Raw genomic sequence first — 25,025 nt, 5'->3', positions numbered from 1 at the left:
ATAAGTCCAACCAAATCTGGAGGTGTACAGGTTCCTCCCCTTCAGCCCAATTTAGATAGACAGATCAGGAGAGGCAGAGAAAAGGACAGGGGAAACATGATAAAGAATATAATGAGAAAGGAAATCGTTAAGATGATCAGTTTCTTTCTCTCTCTTTCTCTTGGAGTTTAGCAACAGCAATGAAGCAGAGGAAGAGCATGATGGTGTTTCCAGAAAACATTTCCTTCACATTCACTGCTGAGCTTAGATTTCCAGTATAACATGATCAGAACTGCAGGAAACAAATCACCCACATTCATCACTGTCAAGTAGTATTAGTAATGCAGTGGTAGTTAGTTTGAGTTAAGGGAGGCCTGCAAACCCAAGGGATTCCTAAAACAAAGAACCTGGTGGTACACAACTAAATTTCTCCTAATTAATAATTTTTCTGACACTGGAATTTCGATAGTTGAGCCAATTAGCTGCCCTTCCTGCTATCTTCACTCTCCTGCGAGTCAATCCAAATGCAATTCATCCCTGCTGGAACAAATCTTGAAGTGTGTCTCCCTAAATTCTGTATGGCTTTGCCAAAACATGACACTCTGATCACTCTTTTAAGTTCTGGGGTGCTATAACTATACAGGGGAATGGGCTAGTCTTTTTTTTCTTTTTCTTTGCCTTTGCTACGGTAATCCACAAGGGCAAGTTTCGTGTTGGAGAGAAGTAGCTATGTATACTGCAGTTTTTAATGGGTATGGACAGAGACTGGAAAATCAGGCGTTAGGACTTGGGAGGCATAAATCTCTGGTCCATAGTAAATGGAGCTCAATTGCTAATCTCAGGACAAAAATGCATGTAACTAAGAGTACTAGGTTGCTGCTGAAAATGCACCAAGTTCATGTTTCTTTCCAAATTTCCTTTACCTCTTCTCTGTCCCCACTTCACACCATTGGTTGCCTCTGGCAGGGATGAAGAGGACAAAGCCTTTTTTGTTCTAATGCTGTAAGAATTCCTTGCCACCAGAGCTAACACCAAGACAACAAATAAAATTGACTGCAAGACACAGCATGGCATATTGCTTCAGTGTTGCATGCCAGAGTTATTTACATCAACACCAGCCCCCCCACCCCTATTTTGATCTTTCACCCATGCTTATACACAGGCATTGCCCCAAACAGGGGTGTCTAACAACAAATCCTCCCTCTGGTGGATCAGTACCAGTACCATACCCTCCAACATTCCTCAGATGAAAATGGGACATTTCTCACTCCCCAACCCCAATTTTTCGTCCCCACACCCCGCAGAACATTTCCTATCAGAAGAAGGGTGATTACTAGCACCACCAAACCAATGGGACACAGCACACAGGCCCACCACCTCCATTATTTGATAGATTTACAAAAAGAAAAACACACACTAATAAATAAATTTTAGAAAGGGGCAAGACTGGGCACAGATAAACAAAGCATTTTTTTAAAAGCATCAGAACTCCTTCTGCTCTGCTCTGCTCTGCTCTGCTCCCCCTTTCTTCCCACCCAGGGCAACCTTGCCCTCTGCCTGCCCCTCAGAGCCGGCAAGTCACACAAAGCTGGGTCTTGCTGGTGGCAGCCTCTCCTCCTCTTTGCCCACCTCCAGCAGCTGCTACGAACTGCCCAAGGGAGGAGGCCGGCAGTGGCAGCCATGGAGAGGCCACGGATGCTCCTTTGTAGCCACTGCAACCACTGCTTGGGACAAGCTCCATCTCCTCCTCCTCTTGAGCTCCGTGGCAGCAGCACCAGGAGGGAAAATAGGGACATTCTGGGATCAAATCAGAAGCCAGGATGTCTTTTGCAATTCCAGGACAATCCTTCAGAGATCAGAACACTTGGAGGGTATGCAGTACAAGGGGTTAATGTTGAAACTGTGGAACTGTGAAACACCCCTCTATAGCAGCTGGCAGAAATGATCTTCTTCATATGGAAACCAAGGTGAAAAGCCTGGGGCACGATCTGTGCAAAAACTATGGTTCCAGTTGACCAACCTGTATCCTCAGTTACTACTCTAATTGGATGTAACGCATTGCCTTTCATTGCAGTAGCACCCAGAGTACCGTAACTGGTTTTTAAATTGTATTCCGAGCCATATACTGGGAGAACAAACGCACCATATTTGAGTCTACTTTTTAACCAGGTGCCCGTAAGCCCTTTGGACAAAATGGCAGGCTCTTGTTGCAGCTGGAAGAGAAGATGCCTAAATGGCAGTCTGTATTTCAACCCCAGTTTTCACTCAGGAGTCTTTCTCTCATCTTGCTTTTAAAGGATACAGTTTCCTGTTTTCACACGGTCGCTCTCACCCTTAACACATTTATTACGTGTTCCAGCTTGAAGAAAGCCAAAGCCTTAGGTAAAGTCAACATCATTTTTAAAATAATGTGAATAAATATCACAGGGCATAGCTATACATTTTTAATATGGGTGGGTTTTTTAAAAAAAACAATTAGTCAAACCGCCACTCCAGTTCATTAGCAGATAATAAGAAAACTTCAAATGTTCAGAATGACTTGGAAATCTAATCTCCAAGGGTGAATTTTTATTAATCCTGTGTAATATTAGCCAGCCGATTTCAGTAGCAGCACAATACATTCAGTGAGAAGGCATATTTAAAAAAGAATACTCCTGGGGCACTTCCCTCCTATTCAGGTGAATAGGCTGCGGCTGACCCAGCTTATTTCTAGGTCATTTGGAAGCAACCCAACCAGAATGAGGCAACAAGTTGAGAAATGCTATATTGTATACTCTCACCCCTCTTCAACATATTGCCTTGCCAGTGGAGTTGGATGGACCCTGAACACACAGAATGCATGTGAAAGCTTTTTAAAGTGACTTAATTTTGATAGACAGATAAGGGACCTGTCCAACCATTAGGCAGGGTGAGGCTCCTTCCTCAGGCAGCAGATGTCCCCAAGGCAACACTTCTATGGTCAGTCTTCCAGGAAACATGCACCAGTGGGCAGAAGCATTCAAGCATCGCCAGTAAGTGGAGAAGTTCGTGAAGAGTCCTTAGGGCCAGACAGAGCTGTGTTTGGCCCCAAGACCTGATTTAGACCCATTTCAAATCACCTTCCGGTCAGGGTTCAGGACTGAGGCTGCCTTAGTTGATCATGTCTTTCACTGAACAAGAGGAAAGGATGGGTATGATCCATATGATTCTCTTGGCTCTCGTGCTGAGGATCACTCATTCTGACATTCACACATTGAATGTCACTGTAAGCCATGGTTTGCATGTCACAGCAACAAACCATGAATGAGCAGCATGCTAATGCACATTCTTCAATCACCGTCCTTTCACTCTGCCCTGTCTACAGCTGCAAGAAACAAGCCACAAGGCTTGCCTTAGTGTTGCATGTGAAATGGTGCTCATGGTTTCCCACAAAAGGAGAGCAGTAAGCCAAGAACAAAGCTTAAAGCAGGAGTGGCTGAGCAGCATGCGCTAGCGTGTTGCTCAATCATGGTAAGCCATAAACTATGGCTTTTCATGTCATGTGGCTATGGCTCATTATGAATGCACACTTTGGGGGGTCTACAAGTTGGAAAAGTAATGTGTGAGGCAGCCTCCAGTGAGTAGATGAGCAACCATCTGCACAGCTCTGAGAGAGCATGCTGCAATTTCAATCTCTTATCAAGCCAGTGTGTGCACAAAAATCTGAGCAAAAGAGATTCAAGGAGATGCTTCTTGGACGGAAACATGTCTGAGCTTGGAGCACTTGCAATGAAAAATGACCAGGAATAGAGTCTGTTAAGAGCTGTGATTTTTCCCATCCTTACGTTGCTTGTCAGAACTGTTTGTTCCTTGATGGAAGGAAGTTTTGCCTGTCCCCTGCTCCTTCCTCCATTTTTCAAAGTCTTCTTGTTGTGATCAAAGATGTAATAAACCCTTGCTCCTTGGGCTGCAGAGTCTATCAGAGGCTTGTCTCTTCCTGTTCATCTGCTGCTATTGCTGTGAAAGAGCCCTGGGGATCTCTATTCACTCAGAAGAGTCTTATTCCTTTTTTCAGACACAAAATTTGCAGAGATTCTAATCTAATCTTCCCCAAAATAGACATGCAGATGTTGTTCCTTCTGGTTTAATTAATGGATAAATCCTACCCCAAGTATTTTATGTGAACTGAAGTACCGCAACAAGGTTGTAGAAAAAGTATAACAGGAAACAACCTCTACTGCTAGATTTGCTGAATCTACTTCAAATAACTACATTCATTCAAGCAGAAGGCTATAGCACTGTTTACTTTGATGCTTATATCAGGATAGTTTTGCCTTCCCATTTCCTGTTTCCAAAGGCTGGTGTCATTTTATCCATTCAGTTTGTTTAATTTACATCCCATCTCTCCTCCAAGGAGTTCAAAGTAGCATACATAATTCTCCTCCTCCCCAGGTTATCCTCACAACAAACCTGTGAGTTAGGCAAGGCTGAGATTGACTGACCAGTGAGTTTCATGGCAGAGTGGGGATTCAAACCCTGGTCTCCCAGGTCCTAGTCCGACAACCTAACCACTACACCACACTGGCAGCTAGACTTGCTCACTAGTGACTATGCATAGGATTGTAGTCTTGGTCTTTGAGAAGCCATGGCACTCTGGCATGTTACTTGTTTTTAGTGAAGTTGAAAAGCCCAAGTTGCGGCATGGCCTATCGATGGCCATAGACCCCAAGCGAGCATTTCCTTACTATGCCCAGCTCACAAGCTATGATGGAAATTATTGCAGCAGCCCTAACATATACTTGCACTTTGTATTGTTCACTATCAACTCATCTCCCATCTTTTGAAACTCTCTGCTGGACCATTAATTGCTGAACACTGATTAGTTTCACCATAAACGCTGCTGCTTAAATATTCTCCTCTCGGTTTAATTAACTTTGCCAGTTTCACCACATTACTGCCAGTTGATTAATTGCTCTGTTGCTCACAGTTGGTTAATTTTGGCCATATTCAATTAATCACAGTCTCTTGATGAGCTCATTATCGCTTGCTATGGACTGGCTGCCAGAACCTCAAAACGACTGACTCCCTCAAGGCACGCTTTGGTCCTTGCTTCTGTCTCTTCACACCATACTAAAAGTGTTCCCATACTCTGAAAACTTCTGAAAGGTTTGTGTCACACGGAAGAAGCCAAGGAGTGTCACACGGATCTACATACAGAGCAGAAGCCTGCATAATTGCTATCTGACCAAGCAAAAAAAAGAGCCCACCAGCCATGTGTGGAGCCAACCACTGTCAACCTTCTGTTTTTGCTGCTTTACAGGAGCTGCAGAAATGAGTTACTGGCAGGCCTGGTAGGCTGTGCTCAAATTATTGGGTTATATCTTGTGCAGATTTGATGTGTGGATGTCAGGAAGTCAAGCCCTAGATATCCATTCTCCCCATTGCATATACCGTAGATTCTGGTGTATAAGATGACTTTTTAACCCTGGAAAATCCTCTAAAAAGTCGGGGGTCGTCTGGGTTTGCTGGGCAGTGGCAGTGGACGGTGGGCTCTGCACCAGGAGGAAGCTGCCCAGCAAAGCTGCCCAGTGATAAGCCGTCTTTGCTGGGCAGCTTCCTCACGGCGGGGAGCCCACCACCCACTGCTGCGGCAGCGGCAGCTTTGCCAGGCAGCTTCCTCCCAGTGCAGAGCCCGCCACCCACTGCCGCTGCCCAGTGAAGCTGCCGTGTATAAGACTGGGCATATAAGTCTACCCCCCAAATTGGCAGCTGCCAATTTTGGGGGGGGTCGTCTTATACGCCCAGTCACCTAATACGCCGGAATCTACAGTATATACAGTCATGTGAGGGAGGGGGAAGTGTGGATGGACCCTGGTTAGCTCAGTTGGTTAGAACGTAGTTCTGATAATGCCAAGGTTGCAAGTTCAATCCCCATATGGGACAGCTGCATATTCCTGCACTGCAGGGGGTTGGACTAGGTGATCTTCAGGGTCCTTCCAACTCTACAATTCTATGATTCTATGGACCAACTGGCCTGGCTCCTCTTGCAGCTCCCTGTCACCTGCACACACTCACAAAAACACACAAAACACTGATATTCCAGGGTTCTTATTTAGACAGAGAGTGCATTCAGACATGGGCATTATTGCATTAGTTTTCCTGGTTACAATGCTAGTGCTTCTATACCAGTTTCTAATGTTCCTTTTACACTGCATTACCCAATGTGTTAAGGAACTGTGGCTTTTTCATCAACATACTGTACTGCCATGTCATGCTGAATTTCAGTGGGTGTGTTGTGACACAACAGTTAACATCACTGGACATGTTGCCACCCATTACACACATGTGGGCTTCTGTTTCCCTGTGAAAATGTCAGGAAAGGACTGTATTCAAGAATATTACCCCAGATTTCATCACATGGCACGATCCATGGAAAACCATAGGAAAATTACAGCACAAAGCTCCCACGATTTTCTAGGTTAACGAGGTTGCAAATGGATTTTTTCTGGAAGCAATTAAAACAGAATGAGTGCTTAACTTCCATTGAATCCCGATTTTCAGAAGTTGCTTTTGCAACATGTGAAAGAGCACATAGAACACAGAAATTATCCAATAAGGAAATTGAGAACACAGAATAAAGTGTCGTCTGAATGCAGCCAGAGACGCTGCACAACTAAAGCAAGGAAACATTCAGTCACAGATGGACCTAGCTACCGGTAGTTTGTTCCTGCTCTAAAGGATTACCAATGGATTACAATAACGGAGACTCCAACTAAACCAGAAGTGGTCCAACACACAGCCCATGGGCCACACGTCTCCCGCGAGGCTGATTTTGGTGGCCCCAGGGAGAGTACTGGGACGGGAGCCCCAGATGTGCCAAGGTGGTAGCTACCTGCAGCAGCAGCAATGCTCAACTCCACCATATTGTGTGTGGCTCTAGCCTTGCCAGGGCAGTCGCTGTCACCAGCCCAGGTGCTTCAGGGGAAGGGTGGGCAGCACAGCCTGGGCCGGCACCCCCACAGCCCCTGACCAATGCCAGGCAGGCAAGCAGGTGGGACTGGCACTGGGCTCACTGGGCCTCTCTTAGCAGCCGCCACCTCTGCTGACGCTTCTCCCACTGGGCTCAGCTCACCCTAGTCCAGGTATGAGAGTTGGAAGCATAGATTTGGAGGACCAGAACGAGCCGTAGCCTGTCTGAGCTGCGACGCTTGGGATCTTGGAAGTAAGCAAGGCAGAGAAGGGGCTCTATGTGCTGAAGCACCTTCTGGGGGGTGGTATTGGCTTGTTGTTTTTATTTTGAATATATATTTTGTGGTTTTATATTTTGATTTTGTTCTGTGAACTGCCCTGAGACCTCTGGGTATTGGGCAGTGTATATATATATATTCAATAAATAATAATAATTCTACTGCATTATTATTATTTTGCTGTGAGGCAAGCCAGCCTAGCAGACTTTTGGCCCACTTTGGATAGATGGGTGGGTGGAAAGGGGTTCCTTACTCAGACCCTCCAAGTGTCCCTATATTCTAGAGACAGTCCCAGATTTACAGAAGCCGTCCTGGTTTCTGATTTGTTCCTGGAATGTCCCGCTTTCCCTTAGGAAGTCCCTTTTTTCATTGAAGAAACGTTGGAGGGTATATTCTTAGGAGTAGAATGCCTTGCCCGAGGACAGTCATGTGGTCAAATCTCTCTCTCCTTTTAGCTAAAGTGTAAAAAAAATTTTAAAAATCCCCAAATTCATATTAAGGCAATGCCTTCCTTAGGCCAACTAGAATGTCACAAAAAGAGTGTGAGTGTGGAAGCTTTTGAGTTCTCCATAACTCATCATACTATGGTAAACAAAGGAAGTGTGAGGGAGAGAGAGTTGGCTGGTGGTGAAACATCTGGCAGCATCTGGTCTGATGAAGAGTTCTGAAGAACTCAAAATGTTTGCACACAGTTTTATGGCATGTTGGTTGGCCTAATAAAAATATTGCTCTACGGTGGAGTTTGGATTTCTTTTACTTATAGGCCAGTACAGTTCCAGCGAGTTCCAGCTGAAAAAAGCTCTGGTTCTAGCACCTCTCAGGTGGGCACCATCGCCATTCTAAGAGAACAAGGAAAGTGTTCATGGTGAGTTCAGACACCTTTTTTCCTATAAAAATAGTACTGCTCCTGGGTATAGATATTATAATGAATCTGTCCATCTCCACACCAGACATTTAAAACACTATTATACTATTTCAACAGTTGTGGCTTCCCCCAAATAATCCTGGGAGCTGTAGTTTGTTAAGGGTGCAGAGAGTTAGGAAAACCCTAATATCCTCACAGAGCTACAGTTCCCAAAGTTGTTTAGAAATTGCTCCCTCTTTCCTAGGGAAATTTGGAGAAATTAGCTTGCTAGGGGGAATTTCAGCTCTCCCATCAACAAATGACAGTTCCCAGGATTCTTTGGGGACAGCCATGCCTGTTTAAAGTGCTACGATCCTGCTTTAAATGTAGAGTGCAGATGTAGCCTCGAAAGTGCCTGGAGCAGCCTTCTTCAACCTCTCCAGATGTTTTGGACTTCAGTTCCCATCAGCCTCACCAGCACAGCCAAAGGCCAGAATGCTGAGAACATTTGGAGGGCCCCAGGCTGGCAAAGTCTGTCCTAGAATATCTGCTCTCCATTCTTCAAGTGGGTCAAGTCTTTTTAAAAATCTGTTAACAAGAATCTTCAAAACTACACAATAAAACTATTCAGATTCACCCCCATCTATCGCCAAGTTGCTAAATATTCCTAAAATGTGCAAAGATATAATGAAGTATTGATCTTTCAAATGCATTAGCAGGGACACCTGTTAGCCGCCACCGTATTAAGAATCCTTCTGCAATAAGGCTGGCATGCAAAAACATGAATGTGCTGAAGGAACATCAGATTTAAATATTAAAGCCTGAAATGATGAGATACTCTTCCCACCCACCCCCAAAAATTGGATCAGGGACACTCTTCCCATTTCATGTGACAAGGAAATAGGAAGGATGTTTCAGATGATACAGAAACAGATGTCTACTATATGTCCAGTGCACACAATCAGTTCTGAAAAGAGAAAACTATTTGAAATATTCCAGCATTGCAGAGGGTTGGACTAGATGGCCCTCGTGGTCCCTTCCATCTCTACAATTCCATGATTCTATGATTTACAGAGACAGCAAATGCCCAGCTCCTAGGCACTTTGTTATTGCACAAGGTTTGTTTGCAAGCACTCAGGTCAGCTTCAAATGGCATTGTGTTCTTTGCTGCAACACTTGATGCAAACATCTCTTTTCCACATTGTGTGGGATATCCCTGAATGATGGAATATCTCAAAAGGTCTGAGGATAAAGAGGTATGTGAAAGCAATCCCACATGTTCATCCTGTTTCAGTACAGGGAGGACCGAATGATGATGAATACTGGCTTGCTTACAGGGACCTGTGCTGAACTCTACGTTATGCCAAACTTCTCCGATTCATATCACCGTCTGTCCCCATCTAGAAATAGCCATACACTGAGGCAGTCATCATAACATTCATGTTGTTGCAGCAGCAGCAGCGGCAGACATCCGTCTCCTTTCCTGCTAATCCTGCACCTGGAATGTCCCTCCATATAGAGAGCTCTTTCATTCTGATCATCAGCGGGAACATGGCCATTGATAGGCTGCCATGGGATGCGACAACATCGGAACTGGAAGGAGTCTACGAAAGAGGACTGCTCCCATCTCCACACAAAGGCACTGTCTGATCATTCCATCACTGCAGGACTCCTCATTTGCATATCTACCCAAGTGGTTACATCATTGCTGCCTATCCATCACTGAGGCTCAGTCCATCCAGACAAATGGCAGGTCCCCTTTGAGTTCCCAGCCTGGCATCTCTCTCAGCAAGGATTACTGAGAAGATTACCTGGGTCAGTGCATCCATCTTGACCCCTGGTCCTATTTGCCTTTGCACTCTTGACTATTTCAAGGTGTTTATTGGCCTCCTGTGATGTTTGACGACTAGGACTTAACGCATGATGATAAATAAGTACTAATGACTAAATCATATTTATGTACAAAGTCAGAGTCTGCATGGAGAACTGGGAGGGGGAGCAAAATAGAAGGAGAATCTCTGTGCATTTAGAAACCCCCTGCCACGGCAGTGGAGGGTCATTCTGAGCCCATAATTTCCCATCCAAATTCTAGAAGGACAGGGTCACACATTTGTGCACTTTGTGCTCTGTGGGGAACATGCTGTCGGGTTTGATAGAACTGATGCATTGCTTTGGAACATTGTGGTGTGGCTGAATATGACTCCCTTTCAGCTTGGAAAAGGGAGGTCTTGTGCCCCTTCCCTTCTAAACAGGTAACGAGTTTTATCAAATTTGACATCATCCAGCTGTTGGGTGTCTAGGCCATCACAACATACTTTGGGTACCCTTGAAATTCCAAGGGGGAGGCATGAAACCCATTGACAGAGGGGGAGGCAGAGTCTATCAAGGAATCCTGAAGGCTCCAGACAGAATCACAAGAAAAATTAGGCTCCAGAGCTTGGTGCAAGGGGGGTGGAAGCAACATCAGCTGTGGAGAGCAATTCCAGGGATACCAGTAGCAAGGATGAGTTGTTGGGAGTGTTGCAATGGGTCTCTGTGCAACTGCTTGCAGGGCCTGTGTGTCTACATGTGGACAACTGGGGAATGTCAGCTGAGAGGATGTAGTTTTCCTAGGGTGACAACATGCCTTTGAGAGCTGGCAGTATGTGGATAAGATGTAAAGGTACAATTGGTCAGGTCAGAGCAGTGGTACATAAAAGGTAGTTTATGATTCAAATCTGCCCTATACATAACCATTAGATGACCTAATGGTGATTGTTTCTTAAAGGAAGGTGGCCTCTTAAGGAAGATGACACAAAATATATTGGTTGTGCTGCCCTGATATTTTCTATAGTACTGTATCCTCATTCCTCGTGTGCCCCAGGTAGCTCAATGTACACAGCAGTAACAAGTGAATTACTGGGGTGGGGTGAGGTGTTACCATATCCCTTTGCTGTGCAATACATTGATCCTAACACTTGTTGTAGAACAGGCTCAAAAGACTAGCTCTGTTGGTTTTCAACACCAAAGAGAAAGAGAGAAAGCATTAACTGTGCTGTGATGATACTTGAAATTGTACTGGGATATATTTAAACATTTTTCACATGGCCCTGCTATTCTGAAGGCAACAACCTACTTCATTGGCCATTCCTAATCCCCACTACAATCCAGTTTTAAAAGTGCTCTGGTCCATGGGGTCACAAAGAGTCGGACACAACTAAATGACTAAACAATACAAGACAAATCAACGACAAAAATCTCCGTCTCTGACTGTAAGTCAGGGTGACTAGATGGAGCCTCCAGATTCAGGGGCACTATACCTCTGAGTTCCAGATGGTGGGGGATTAAAACAACGGAAGAGGACTGTTGCTTCCCCAAAGCATTTGGGCAGCCCCTGTGGGAAACTGGATGCAGAACGAGACAGACTCTTTGCTTGGTCTGATTCAGCGGGCCTCTCCTCCTACTCCCACCTAAGACATTCTTTGTCTGCTTCTTGCATGTGAAGCAAGCAGTTTCATTGGCTGTCTTCGGAAGCTGATGTCATAGCAAACCAGGAAAGTCTCCCACAGCACTCTTGGGGTGGGGGTGGGGGAACAAACCAGCTAATCCTGGCAACTGCTCGCAATGGCACCTCGCCCCACGGTGGCCTCTTTCCACTTGCGATTGCCCGTGTCCTCCCCTGCCACCCCCATTCAGTCTGGCCATGTCGCTAATAAAGCAACCCGCGGGATGCACGCCGCCTTCCGCAGCCGCTGTTGCAGAAGACCTTAATATTCCGTGAGCATCTCGGAACGCCAACTCCCGGGTCACCTCTCTGACTTTCAGCCCTTCTCTCCCCCTCTCTTTCTTTCTCTCCCTCTCTCTCTCCTGGCTCTTGTCGTCGTTGGACAAAAGGCGCCGGGCAAACTGCTCCGCAGCAGCTCCTAACTTCACACGAGACAGGCAAGGACAAAGGAGGAGCAAGACTGTCTCCCAGCTGAACCTCCTCAGGCCACGTGGCTCCGGGGGAACCAGACCTCCCAGGCTCCCGCTCCCAGGCAAGGCGGGAGTAAGCAGGAGGCGACGCCCAGGGCGCGCCCCCCACCTCCAGGTCCTGCTCTGCTATGGGGAGTGGGAAAGGGGCGCGATATGGATCCCGGATTTATTTTATTTTTAACAACAGCTGGCTGGGACTGCTCAGCCTTTTTGCCAGATTCCTGGCTCCATCTCCATTGGGAATCAAATCCGAAATGTGACACGGTCCCTCCTGCCCCCGTTCTCAGAGGCGGGACCCATCTTCATCGGGAACTGCATTTGTGCAGAGTGTCTAGGGGGAGTCTGTGGGGATCTCTTCGCCCTTTCGCGCCCGCCCGCTCCGGAAGAAAAGCGGAACAAGACTTTTCTTTCTCTCGCCAAGGAAACGTGGGTTTCGCTGCCTGTCTTGGAGCGCGTCTTATTACGCATCACTCCGAGGCAGCTAAAAGCCTCGGGTCCAAAAGATCCCAACCGGGGCTTCTTATCACGTGTTGGTTTCGTTTCCATTTTTGAAAGAAAGAGAAAGGACTCGGGTCATTAAGTGGGAAGGAAGCAAGATTCGAATTAAGGGAGTCCGCGTGGAATAGGAAAGGTGGTCAGAGGCAAGATGAACGGAAAGGTTGGGGGGCAGCTGGGGTTCCTGTTTCCAACGGTATGCTCCTCGCGGACATGAGACTAAGCAACTCGGGGTCTTGTACCCTGGCGATGCTCTATGGCAGGGACTCGGAGCCGGTGGGTGGCCCGTCATCATTCCTGCCCATTGGTCATCCTGCTGGGAGCTGGAGTCCCGAAACATCTGGAGAGATACAGATACCGCAGCCTGGCTGCATGAAAAAGTAAATAAAGTCTGCCGGAAAGACTTGCCTGCTTACTTGAAAGCCCGATCCCTACTTCCAGATGTGTGCTGCAGGAAAGAACGCCCCACAGCACCCCCTCCAAACACACACACAGACACCCTGACTATGCTCAAGGAGTCAGTTCCCACGTGCATGCGGCTTTTTAAATCCAATGTGTGAACTGGCTCCGCTGAAAATAAGAGTTATCTTCAAAATGCTAGGACGTGCCCGCATGTGTGAATATTCTCTTTGTGATCTGCAAAGGCTCATTCATTCACACATGCAAATGCATCGCTAATCGCTTGATCAGACTAGTCCGGAGTCCACGCCTCTGTATTATTACTTTTCACGTGCTCCAGACTTTCGCTCCGGCATTAAATAAATAAATAAAATCTGAGACTCCTTGCTCAAATTGAGCCGGTTCAAACGGAGCTTGAATGAACTGATAAATTATCTTTTCGTTACGATAGCAAAATTTATTCCCCACAACGTTTGTGGTACGTACGGAACGTTTATTCCCTACGGTAATAGCATTCCGTTCCAAGTTCAAGAAAAGTTGCGCATGGAAAGGAACCGTAAAAAACTTGCTAAATGATCGGGAAGACGGCTAGCTGGAATTAACTGGTGATCTCTTATGGCATTAAGAATCCCCAAAGTAGCGTAATGCGGGCAAGTATCGTGTTCTCCCTAGTGAGAGAAGATGCTTGCACAAGAATACTTGTGTGAATGAACTTTCCCTTCCCCGCCTCCAGCCTTCCTTCGCAGTTTCCCCAGCAGGGGGAGCCGAGGGTCTATCAAAAAAGTGTCCGATTCCTAGATTTCCGACTTCGGGGTGGATGAGGTGAGCGCTCCGCGCTTTCAAACCTGCCCTTTCTACGTCCTGGGATTTTTAAAGCGTGGTCCATCGGAACCCGAAAGGGACTGGACCAGGAAGCTGCAAGCGGCGGAGCCCTCTTTGCAAAGCGGCCCATTCATTTGCTCAAGCAGGACTTCCTGTAAAATGGGGAAGAAGAGATCGCGTCCCGGACCCTGGAAGGAGGAGGATGCGCGGGGGCGTCTTTGGATGGGCTTTTCCCCCCAGCTCCAGCCAACTTTTTAAAAAATCTGCCAAAAAAATCCCTTCCCCCCCCCCATCCGGACTGGGAGGGCTGGGAAGTCTGTCTAAAAGAAAGCAGCTGGGCTGGGGGAAGAAGCAGTTCCTTGCCGAACCGATGGCGATGACATAGACTTTTCCTGCCGCGGAGAAAATCCTGACCCGCCGCCGCCCCACCCCCGGTGACATTTTGGAGCCCGCCAGAGGGGCTGGCGGTGCCTTGGGAAGTTGCACATCGCTCCTTTTGCACAGAAGAAACCTCGGAGGAGCTTCTCCCCCCGACGCAAACTCCCTTGCGCAGAGACACAGGCGCGCACCAAAAGCAAACCCGAGCGGGGAAAGATTCTCTCCACCCCGCCCGCCTCCTCCTCCAGCACGCCTGAAACATAAGCAACCGGCCCGAAGCAGACAAAACAACGCTCCATCCTCCGACACAACGTTTCAGTGCAAGAAAACAAAACTCTTACTCTTTCCATCCCCTTCCCCCCCCCCCGCACCACCACCACACCCACCCTCAGTTTTTTCCATGTTGCACATTCGCTCTTTCTGACCTGCCAAGTCTGAACTCAGTTCTGGATGGAGTTGCCTCCCCCTCGGGATGATGCGTTTTGCAATCTGGAGCAGTGGGTCAAGATTAAAGTTTGGGGGTTGGCTCTCCCCCCCCCCTTAATCTCCCCCTCCCTCCCACTTCCTCAAAGCGTTCTAGCCTCTTGAACTCCTTTCCAGCAACTCCTTTCGGAAATCTGGGTAGGAAACTGATTAGAGACAGACAGACAGATGCCTCGCATTCACGTTTCTTTCTGAACCAAATGCCGATGCAAAGGGAATTCCGGTCACTTCCCCAACGCTTTCCTGCTTCACCGGAGGGGCTTCCCCCGCCAGTTCAACGTCCCCATTTCTCTCCCCGCACACTTTAAAACACAAAAAAAGGATGTCGGTGGGTGAGCAGGAGAAGGACGGTGGGAAAGAAACGTGGAAATGTTCCTCAAGACCAGTTGAAGCCGGCTGGGGTGCCAAGGGGAGGGGACGAGGGGGAGACCCCCTTTCCTCCTCCTGGTCGCCTACCAGTGGGGCTGGAGGGTTTCTGTTCTCTGTTACCCCCTTTTCCCAGGAGATCTCCCGAGACCCCCACCCCAACCTGAGGAGGAGGAGGAGGAGGAAGGCTGCTTCCCAGGAATCCCCCAAGCCACCTCAGCGTGGCTGGGAAGCGGTCTCTCATCCTCGCCACCACCATCCTCGCGGGCTGTTCAAGCCCATTCAGCCGAACCTGATCAGTGCAATAATCATCGTAATAATAATGAAACCCACCCGGCTTTCTACCACCTCCTTCCTCCAGCGCCGCTTTGTGCATTCAAGCCCCTACAAAGACTTCTCTCTCTCTCTTTCTCTCTCTCTCTCTCCCCCTGCCATTAACCGTTTGAGAACCGCCAAACTCCCAACTCTACCTTGCCTGCCATTCAATTACTCCGGCCACACACACTTCCTCCATTCTTTTCACTTTTCTTTGTTCTCTCTCTCTTTCCCACCCCCCCTCCCCAGAACTTGTGGTTCCCACCAAAAAGGAACCCTTTTGCTTTGCGCCCCAGATCCGTAGATTTTCTTTTTCTTTAAGTAACAATCCACTCCTTCCGCCTCGCCCCCTTTTCTCTTTCCCCAAACTCTTTGTTTCGCAGGTAAACTGGAGTGGCCACAGCAGCGGAATCCTAGATGGTGGGAACCTTCCCCACCCGACAAATGCAGAAAATTAGAGGGGAGGGTATAGTTACCTTTCAAAGCAGTTTATTGCAGAGACTGAAAAAATAATTCAAGGGAAAAAAGAACGATTGGAAAGGAGCACCAAAAAATAAAAATAAAAATCACAGCGTGCTTGTTAATCCAGAAGTGCCCTCATGCAAGCCCTGGGCTTCTTAGTCGCTGGTCCAGGCTCGGGAGTTTTTCTCCTCGTGACCCCCCCGGTGGTGAACACCTGATCCCCGGCTGTGGAAGTCCGGCTTGGGGAGCTGCAGGCACCCAGATGCACCCAGCCCGCTTTCCCCGCAAGTTCAAATGCGGGCTCCGCCACCCATCATTATTATATCATGGTACCGTCAGCGCTCCAGAGGAGGGGCCCTGCCCTGCCTCTCCGAGAGGAGGGCTCTTCCCTCCAGCGCAAGGCGAGGTTCGCCAAGGCAGACGAGCCCCGAGCCAAAGGGGGGCAGGAGGAGCAGAGCGGCGGCGGCGGCTTCCCTGCGCCCGCCTCGCCTCTGCCCCCTCCCACAGCCTGCTGCCGGACTCAGCAAGTCCCAAGAGGCTCGGCAGAGCGCGGCCTCCTTCAGCCCCTCGCCGGGGATGCCGGAGAGGCGGCCGGGCGGCTGGAGCAGGGGACCTTCCGTCGCCCAAACTGGGAGAGCAACTGGTTTCAGTGGGACAAGGATGGAGACCCCCCTCTCTGTTTCTCTAATATGTACCATACAGCGTTCTGATTAACTAATTTTTATTTTATTGCATTTATAGCCCATCTTTTCTCCAAGGAGCTCAAGGGGGTGTGCATGGTTCTCTGCCTCAATTAAACCCCATAACAGTCCTGGGGGTCACCCCCTGAGCTTCATGGCCGAGAGGGGATTTGAACCTTGGTCTCTCCCAGGCCCTAGTCCAACCCTCTTAACTACTGCACCGCACTGGCTCTCTAACCAGTGAAACGCCCCCTGTGATGGGGTGTGGGATTTGGGGGTGTGGTGTGAACCCCTCCCATGTGAGGATGGGTTACAAAGTGTATAGGGGTGCTCTTCTTGAAAAACCATTGCCCCTGTTAAATTATGACTCCCAACCAGCCACTGTCCTAGTGGTCCATCTAGCTCAGGATGGTCTGCACTGACTGGCAGAAGCTCTCCAGAAAGGGGACATTATACTTTCTAGGAATTCTAATTAAACTGCTGTTTCCTGGGTTTCCAAATATATCTGCAAGCTGAAGGAAAGCCTGTGATAAGGACAAAGTGCCTTCTTCAGACATATCACAAACATATCACAAACATATCCACAGCACTTTACAATCCTCATGCATCTGCGATGCGACTTAGTGTCTTTATAAGATGGGCAGAATGCATTGACTTGCCTCCGGTCACTCTGAGTTTGGACTGGCAGGGCTTTAAACTGAGGTTTCCCAGGTTTTCTTCTAAAAGCAGGGTTGCCATATTTCAAAAAGTAAAAACCAGGAGACCCCAAAAGTTGTTCTGGCTTTTTTAAGGAAAACTTGAAAGTTGTTGAGCTTTCAATGCCAAATAAGCGTGATTTTTTGGCTTACTCGCTGAAGATCTAGGACAAACCACCACCTTCCAGAAATTCCCCCCAGATGCCACTTCCGCCTTTGAAATCCCAGCAATGTTTGGGAAAATCCGGACATATGGCAGCCCTCTCTAAAAGCCATCATTGTGGTGGCAGGCATGTGTGCTGTACTGACACTAGCTTTCCTAGCGAAGGGTACATGAAGTGTAAAGGGGAGATGAGCATCTTTGTGTTGGCTAGAGCTCATGGGAGTTGTAGTCTGAAACAACTATACAGGGCATCAAGTTTGCAAAGGCTGATTTAGGGGATTCCGTAGCTGAACCATGCTTTAGCTTGTACCGGTCACACACACACGAAATTAAGGTCTGTTCAATTATTCAATCAATCTTTATTACGGTCCAGAGACCCAACAAATCATTACAAATCAATACACAATTCATACAGCCTACCTCCAGGTTAATCAAGCATTTTGTTTAGAATATAGGGCTGTTCAATTATTATAAATTGTACATGCGGAGAGGGAGCAAGACTGCCCCCCTTCCAGCCCCACCTCAAGATTTCCAGGCGTGGGAAACCTGTGCCCCTCCAGATGTTTTTGAACTACAAAAGGCATCTTCCTCATCATTGGCCATGATGGGGTGGAGCTGAGAAGACCTGGAGTCCAAAAGCATCTGGAGGTTCCCCACCCTGACTTAAGATGCTTGTTTCCCCCCCCAACATCCACACATTCACCAGATGGGAAGCTTATCCATTTGCTTCCTAGAAATATTTGTTTGTGGAACAAGACTGAAAACTGGTTCACCCGATACAAAAGAGCTCCACACAATGTGCCTCAACTGTTCCAGGGGATACATTCAAACAAAGAACCACGGCATGTGTGAACCAAGGCCTCCACAGATGCAGGTACAACTTTACTGGGAGAAGATAAATGTGTGAATACCAATAGTAATAGTGGTGGTAGCAGTAGTAATAAGTAGAAATAATACACTTAAAAGAGTTAAGTGTACTGTATCATTGTAATGTGGGAATCTCTTAGCATTGTGAAAATGCTTCTACTTACACACAATAAATATGGATAGGCAAGAGATGTTCTCTTCTGCAGGACACAAATTTATAATCCTAAAAAACAAGCAACTGGCCAATGAAAAACCATCTCCCAAGCCTCCTTTATAATCTTCTCATGCCAGTAAAAGAGTAACATCCTAAACCCTTTCTCACTTGAAGGGAGTTTTAAAGAAAAATACATTTGTAATTGTTAACTTCATCCCTTTCTCTGCCAGAACTGTGGACAGTCCAACATTAACAGCTTCTCTAGCCAGGGGTGTTTCCCTCTGAGGCTTAGCAATCTCCAGCCCTTAACACTGGGGGGGCTTTTACAGTGCACTGTGGGCAGCTTCCCTACAGAGCTGGTGCCTTCTGCTGACGGTGGCAGTGGGTGCTCCTTTTCTGAGTGTGCCACCCCCTTTCCCATGGATTCATGCTTCCCCCACCCCACCTTGCCCCGCTGATTCATTTGGCCTTGTGGCTGGATTGTTTGTTTCCCCTTAATTGTACTTGGAGAGGCTCACACTTTTTATTTCTTGGCCTGGGGAACGTTGTTTACAGCAAAGGTCAAAGACTTCTGTTTTACATCATTTGATTCTGCACTTTCAGGTTTCTTGGATGTGCCTTAAGGTCTGGGTTTTTACCATAGGGGGAGTAGCATGATTGTTACTTCCCTGCAGTTGCTACCTATGTCATCCCAGTAAAATTAAAACCGCAAAGTCATGTGGGAGGGGCTGGCAAAGTTGTTCTATCCCATGTCAATCTGGCCCCTTCCAGGGGGTGGGGCGAGGCTGCTGTAGCAAGTCACCGTGTCATTATCCCCTCCCACATAATCTCTCTTTTAATAGGACCAGGGTGGAGTGGGAAGCAGCTAAGGGGGAGCATGAGATACGTTGCTCATGCAACGTAAGAACTGGCCCTAGAATGACTGTCTGGCTCTATTATAGGGATTCCCACTGAGGCCACATAGTAAAGGATTGGTTAGTGCTTCCATGTGTAGGCCTGCACTTAATTATTCTAAAAAGAGAGAGTTAAGACTGATATTGTTTTCTATCGCTGCTGCTAGATTTTCTGCTTGCCATTAAATGTACCCCTGATCCCTTTTTCTGCTTAATTCCTGTACTTCATGATAAGACAATTTTTACACTTTATGATTTCCAGAGGAGTAGCCGTGTTAAGCCTTCCACATCAAAACCAAGAAAGTTGGAGCTTTGTGGCACCTTAAAGATTAGCTGATTTATTATGGGGAAAGCTGTCATGGAGTACAGTCTACTTTATCAGATGCACGAAGTGTTATCCTGAGTCGTGGGTAAATATATACCGTATATACCAGGGAAGTCCAACTCCCTATATACTGTGATCTACTCACAGTATAAAAAAACTGGCAGTGATTTACCCATTGTCACTGGATGGACCAAGTTGTTGAGCTTTTGCGGGGGATCACTGAGGGGCCCAGAGATCTACCAGGAGATCTACCAGGAACACCCTGTGATCTACCAGCAGATCATGATCTGCCTGTTGGACATGCCTGAATTATATACCATGGTTGGTGGGAGATCGTAAAAAGTCAGGTCAGAGGGAAATGACAAGCAGAAAAGTGCAGTGATAATTACATACTTAACAATGGTAATTCATAAAACAGCTTTCGATGGCACAGATATCCTGGCATTGGTAAGCTAATTAACACATATAATGTGTTAAAATGCCTTTGTTTTGGTTAGATTCTTTGTTCTTGAAGGTCATTTACAGAGTGTCCTGGAAAGCAGAAATGCCCCCCAACCCCGCTTTTGAATACTACTATTCCTGATGTTAGATTTGTGCCCATTTATCCTTTTGCACAGTGTCTTTTGCATGGCGTTTGTCCTATGTAGAATGCAGAAAAGGAGATACTGGCATATGGAAGAAGAGTAGGAAAAGAAGCATGTGATACTGTCAATGACATTATTAGGTTCTGTAATAGTGTTGTCAGAATGTAAACAACGATGACAAAACACAGCTAGATCATTCTTTTTCGAAATTGGATTGAAGCTGGACTTGGGGAGAAATGCATCAAATTGCAAATGGGCTGTGGCTAATGTCTTGTGTATACCACTTCCTAAAGCAGTCGTGGGAGTGCACTGGATGCAGAGAAAGCAAGAGTGTCTGCACAGTCAGATATGTGGAAAGAGTTGGCATCTGCAATGGTTACAGAGGCTACAGTATTGCATTGTTGTCACTACTACTGTGTTGTTGTTTGTTGCCGCACACTTTAAGTTGACTTCTTGGAACAGAGTAGGGGATTTGGAAAATAGTGTACCTTATTGGCGCTGTGGGTTAAACCACAGAGCCTAGGGCTTGCCAATTAGATGCATCCATGATCAAAATTTGTTGCTATTAATAATGCAACAGGGGGAAAATTAGAGATGTGATAAACCTGCCCCTTTATTTCTTCTCAGTTTAGCAGTTTTGTGCCCTGGTGTTGAGTATCTATTGAGTTTCCAAACAACTTCTGCACATACATGCATCTTCTATGACCACTGAAAAATGATTCCTGATATATACATCCCTGTCCTTTCATGCATGATCGTTTACAGCAGTCCTGGAAAATGGAACACCAATCATGCATTATCTAGCTTATTTATTTGTTTTATTTATTTCCTTTATATACAACTTTTGTCTTCCCAGGATCTCAAGATGGTCACATGGTTCTCCTCTTCATTTCACCCTCACAATAATTTATGTGAGGTTAAGACATAGTGAAAGGGACGTGGGTGGCGCTGTGGGTTAAACCACAGAGCCTAGGACTTGCTGATCAGAAGGTCGGCGGTTCAAATCCCCGCGACGGGGTGAGCTCCCGTTGCTCGGTCCCTGCTCCTGCCAACCTAGCAGTTCGAAAGCACGTCAAAGTGCAAGTAGATAAATAGGTACCGCTCTGGCTGGAAGGTAAGAGGCGTTTCCATGTGCTGTTCTGGTTCGCCAGGAGCGGCTTAGTCATGCTGGCCACATGACCCAGAAGCTGTACGCCTGCTCCCTCAGCCAATAAAGTGAGATGAGCGCCGCAACCCTAGAGTTATCCGTAACTGGACATAATGGTCAGTAAAGGGGTCCCTTTACCTTTACCTTGACACCTTACCATTCTGGCATCAGGAACGGGCATTGTTGGGCATTTGCCAGTGCTCTGCAAGGAATCAACTACGTACCTGGATGTCATTGCCTCTCCATCCATTGCTCTTGAAGGAAGTGAGCATTGACAAGAGCAAGGGATGAAGCCACATCTTCCACTTTCCTTGATCTTTCCCAAATAATGGATTGGGTCCCCCCAAAAGGAAGGAATTGGGCAGCAGTGGTGGCACCAAGATGGCAGGCGCACTTAGGAATGGGGGTCCATTGAAAGCAACTTGCTCAAGGTTGTCCTCCACCCCCAATACCTGAAGACAGCACCAAACTACCCAATTGTTTTTGTTCAATAGCATATACTACAAAAGTTCAAAGAGCGTATGCAATTAAGAGGTATATACTAACCCTCTAAATCCTAATATTCCATGAATGTTCTGGAAAACATCTGCACCTTACAACTAGTGCAAAAGTAAGATTTAGCCCTGAACCACAGAGATGGAATGTGCCTTGAAAGTTCAATAAACTCTAAGCAAGCCTACCTTTGAAAAGTAGATGTAATGTGATACAGAAGGCAGCAATCGTAGGTTGGAGTGAGGTGGAGTTGGTCACTTGGCTTCTCAGCATGGAGGTTTTTGGTGGTAAGAGGAGGGGCAAGATTGGCAACAATGTGCCACTCTGTCCTGTGCCACTGACCACTACAGCATTGTCTGGCAAACGGTACAGAATACGCAGCTGTCTCTGGCCTACAATCACATTACATATACAACAGTCACAATCTGAGAGACAGCTCTGGGTGATCCGCACACACCACTTTAAGAAGGGCTCTGAGGTAACATTGAATATTTGTGAACAAGAGTAAGCCAACCAGGCTCCAAGCTGCACACAAGTCAATTTAAAGACACATTCCCCTTCCAGGCAGATACAAACTCTTGAAAATCCAAACATTTGAGGTAAATGTGACATTATTGAATGCACACTTGCCTAATTTTGGTGGCTTCCAAACTATTTCTCCAGAGAGTAACATGCATTTAGGTAAGACATTCTGAAGCACGCTGTAATCACAGGAACAATGTGTTGTGTACATCTAAACAGTGTTATTTTTCTAGCAAAAAAGAGGTGCTGGAACTCACAATGAACGCCTCCCTCGTTCTCGTAGAATGGCAATGGCACTCACCAGAGAGGTTCCAAAACTGAGTTCCCACTGGAAAAAAGCCCTGCCTCTAACCATCAGTGAAGCCCATAACACACTGGCCCTTCCTACACCTTCAGCTCAGAACCTGCTCTAAGTTGTGGTGACTATGTGGCCATAGACAACAGTCAGCAGCCACACAATGAGGTCACAGCCACTGTGTTTTTAAACAGGTATCCTGTAATTCCCGGTTGTCTCTTTCAATGAAAAATTATTTTTTAAAAACGAACAACTCAAGACAATTTCATTCATCCAGCTCTTGTGGTTGCCACAGAAGCTGTGGCATGATGAATCAGAAGTTTTGCTTCCCTTATTATATTTTTACAACACAAGAGTTGCTTGGAAGCAAGCATCAATACTGTGGAGGAAATAACTTGCATTAACTCTTTCCTGCAAAACATTGTGTGTGCAGATTTAAGGGTGGGGTCTGTACATTATGCAGCTAATATGGAAAGTCCAGAAAAGCATGGGTCTGAAACTATTTACTGAGCTGATATTTGGTTTCTTAATACTGCTGTGAGACTCACTCCTTTGGGCGGTGTCCTCTGTTCTCCCTACCCTCCAATATTTGGAGTAAATCCCACAGGATTTACTGTATTTCCTTTGGTTGCCGTGTTCTGCTTTTCATCCAAAGAACTCAGAGTATTGTCCAGTCAGTTTCCCACTCAGAAGGCTTACGTGGCCAGCTTCTGAAGTATGGCGGTGTCATGTGCCTTTAAATTATTTTCAGGGACATTTACTGCCTTCACATGCATTACTCAGAAGGAATTGGATCAAAACTGTGACCGTGGTATACAACAAAAGGCATATCTGTCTGTCTGAAACTAATTAAGACCTTCTGCTTCTTCATTTGTCACACACACACAAAAATGGTGCTGACTAATACACATGAGTGCAAATGAACTCCTGGCTCTCACAAAGTCCTGTGATCTTTCAGAACGGCATTGCAAATCACCCTGGCTTCCTTGTAAAGAATGGAAAAGTTTCTGCTGAGGAGTCAAAAAGTGCTCAAAGACTGCAGTCACTGCAACTAGGGATAAGGACAGTGATACCGCTTGCTTCAGCTTTAACACCAGGTCAACCATACAAGAAGACTAGGCAGCTGGCTGGAGTGACACAAAGCCAGCACAAGCACAATCCAGTCGTCATCTGCTGTGCTAGAAGCAGCATAGGAACAGGCATAGAAACCAACGCCAAGGGTTCGTGTGGGCTTCAGCCCCCACAGTAAAATTTTTGAGGGGGCCGGGCCCCCACAAAGTTGAGGGGCATTCCCATTCAAATGGTGTGTGTGATCAATTATGTGGGGCAGGGCTTACATGGGCCCCCACAATATTTTATTCAAGTTGACACCCCTGTGAACAGGGGCTCTTGCATTGCTCTGAACATCCCAAGCTCTCCATGCAATCTGAAGGGGGTGCTTCAGCGTCTTCTGTAACATCTTGGGAGTGTGTGGGGGGAGGCAATATCTACTGTTGATCCTATGTGCCTCCAAAAAAGTTCTCGAGCCTGCAAGTCAGCTAATAACATAGAAAGAAGCAAGATCGGAAATGCAGTCAGAGTAGTCATGGAGATTGCACGAGAGGGTTACATGTGGAGAAATTTCTTCTTCTGCTGCTACTGCTTCTTGGAATAAAGGTCAACATGAGAGAAACCGTTTCGGTCAGAGTGGCAGAGTTACCCCAGAAAACAGAAGTAGTTCCATACGAGCATTGGGCCTGATTTGATTCAGCATCTCAATTCTTTAAATTATGTGAACTGGGTAGGGCATTCACAGATCCAGAACAAATTCCAGAGGGCATCTGATTGGCTCCAGAGCTGCTGCTCCAACATTTCCCTGATCATTTTTAAAGAGGTGGGGTTTTTTTTTTACTTCTGAAAAGCTTGAGGTTTACCCAAGCCTGCTGCTACACCCCGTGTGTGTGTGTGTGTGTGTGTGTGTGTGCGTGTGTGGTTTTTGCCATCTTGACTACATAATAAGCAATGATGCTCACAGCTTGAACATAAAAAGAGGGAGTGATTTAGCAAATAAGTAGTTGTCTGTATCAAGCATGTTTTATACATGTTAATTGTCATAGCAGTTCTTTATTATTTTAAAATTGCAATGAAACCATACAGATACCTAGGAGAATGGTGTTAATTTGGCCTCAGTACTGAGGATATAGTTGCTTGCACCTGTAGGAGGACTGGCTGCTGAGGGCCTGAAGGGCCCCGCCCTTGCCTCTTTCCACCTGGCTTGGGGCAGGGCTTGACAGGCTTCACAAGGGTTGTGGCTGCTGCTTAGCACCGAGGACTCCTCTTTTAAATTGTTTTTTATTTTTATCTGTGTTGTTTTAAATGAGATCATCTTGGCTGTGAGCCCTGGAAGACCTGTACCCTGCCTTGCTGGCCCTTTCCCATCTGGCTTGGGAGAGTGGAGTGCTGACTGACTCCAGCTACAAAAGCTGAGGCTGCTGAACAGATTCTTGGGCTGGAGTATTGTTTACCG

The 25,025-nt window shown here is 46.7% G+C and overlaps 1 protein-coding gene across 5 annotated transcripts in view; it reads right to left on the bottom strand.

The window, feature by feature from the left end:
- Positions 1-16,179, bottom strand: part of VCAN (versican) — a 126,438-nt gene extending 110,259 nt beyond the window's left edge. For 3 of the 5 annotated variants that reach the window (XM_083576423.1, XM_083576425.1, XM_083576426.1), the window contains exon 1: positions 15,717-16,179. The gene's annotated coding sequence lies outside the window, so the exon portion shown is untranslated. Of the gene's footprint in view, positions 1-14,501; positions 14,568-15,716 lie in introns of those variants that run through there. The other 2 variants (XM_083576427.1, XM_083576424.1) reach the window with 2 other exon arrangements.
- Between the last annotated feature and the right edge of the window lie 8,846 nt (positions 16,180-25,025).

This window comes from Podarcis filfolensis, assembly GCF_964270895.1.
Source record: "Podarcis filfolensis genome assembly, chromosome: 11".
NCBI lineage: Eukaryota > Metazoa > Chordata > Lepidosauria > Squamata > Lacertidae > Podarcis > Podarcis filfolensis.
Note: the sequence above shows the minus strand (reverse complement) of the source record. Positions and strands in the feature narration are given on the sequence as shown.